Genomic DNA, 1,837 nt, shown 5'->3' with positions numbered 1-1,837 from the left:
TATTATATTAAACTAAAATTTATATAAGAAAACCCGGGCGTAGCCCGGAAAAACCACCAGTATTCATTAATCAATGTTAAAAGACAACGCCCATGTCTATGAATAATATAGCATATTATGTTGGGTACAATATGAAATCAACCGTCTTTCTTACATGTTGCTTTGGTTCAAAGTTATGTGTAGCCGAAATGATCGTATGAAACTTTATAATAATTTGCTTATCCGTAGATTCAACCCATAATCCCGTTAAAACGATGGGTAGTGGTACTAATCATGACAAATTATTAATTTATAATCAAGTTTGGTGGAACCTGATGGTCTAAAGTTATGGATATAATAGTCCATATACATATCTTATTATATTAGTCTTTGCATCAAGAGACCTAGATCTATTATCTGAAGACTAGTAACGTCGAGCCCCTAAAGCTATTTATCACGAGCCCCTAAAGCTGTTTATCACGCTCAGTTTTTGTCTCATAGTACAAGTTAATTTAGGTTAGAAAAAGTGGTTAAGATCCAGAACATCAAGCAAAGGTATGGACATTATCTGCATATGTATACGCAAACATATAAAGTATATAGTATGGTTAGATTTTGTACGAATATAAGAAGCAGGAATGAAAATTAGATCACATAAATGAGAAAGAAAAAGACAATTGTCACCTAACTAGACGTCCGAAAAGACCAATTAAAACTGGCGCTACTTTCGAAATTGTAACATAACCGTTGAAGAGAGACGAGAAATCAGAAATAAAAGATTTTTTGCTGCTGAATACTGAAACCTTGAGAGAAAAAAGAAAGAAAAGAAACAATTGGTGGTGGTTGTAAGAATAAAAGAGGGTAAATTTGGAAGTTAGTATTTTGTCTTGGGACAGAACAGTGAAGCTGAGATTCACGCGACACAAGCAAAAGCACAGATTTATATATATATTTTTTTTGTTAACATTTATATATTCTTTTAAAAAGCATTTATATGTGAAAAAATATATTTCTTCCTTTTTAATATAAATTAGAGAATTTTAGCTACAGTTTAATCAATCAATAAAAAAATATAATTGATCTAATAAATGTAAAAAATTACATCGAATATGAAAACAAATTACATTTGAAATAAAAAAACTTTTAAAATAATTTATATTATTAAAAGAAAAGGAATAAAAAAATGAAAACAAAATCATGCTGTGAAACTAGAGAATGAAATCTATGTTTCTATATTATTCATAAACATAAAGAGCACTTTATATATAGGGAATTACACCGTCATAAAATAATGAAAAGACTAAAGAAAAGAAATACAAATATGGAAAAAATACAAATCATAATCTAATAAGGAAAAGACAAGATGCTGATTCTCTCTCTCTCTCCTCACGGTCGACTCTCTCTCTCTCTCTAGCATTGGGCCAGTTATGAACCGGACCGGTTATGGACATCCACAATATGATTTATAACACTCTCTCTTGGATGTCATAACCATACAGAGATTGTAATACGCTTTAGATGTTCCCTCATTAAAACCTTACCAGGAAAACCCAGTGAGACAAAACCATGGTAAAGGAAAAAGAGTACAACACGTATTACTCCCCATGTTCTGAACAACTCGCGGTTGGCCTCATGAACAGCCAAGATCTCCGAATGGTTTGAAGATGTGGCCACGATCGTCTACTTCATGGAACGCCATGATATGGCTGTTCCACCATGTGTGAAAACATAGCATGTCTGTGATCGAGCATTGTGTGGATCCGAAAGATAACCTACATCAGCAAAATCAACTAAACCTTCTTTGTTTTGGTTAGTATAAAATAAACCCAAGTCTTTCGTTCCTTGCAGGTAACGAAGA

This window comes from Brassica oleracea, chromosome C5 (assembly GCF_000695525.1).
Source record: "Brassica oleracea var. oleracea cultivar TO1000 chromosome C5, BOL, whole genome shotgun sequence".
NCBI lineage: Eukaryota > Viridiplantae > Streptophyta > Magnoliopsida > Brassicales > Brassicaceae > Brassica > Brassica oleracea.
Note: the sequence above shows the minus strand (reverse complement) of the source record.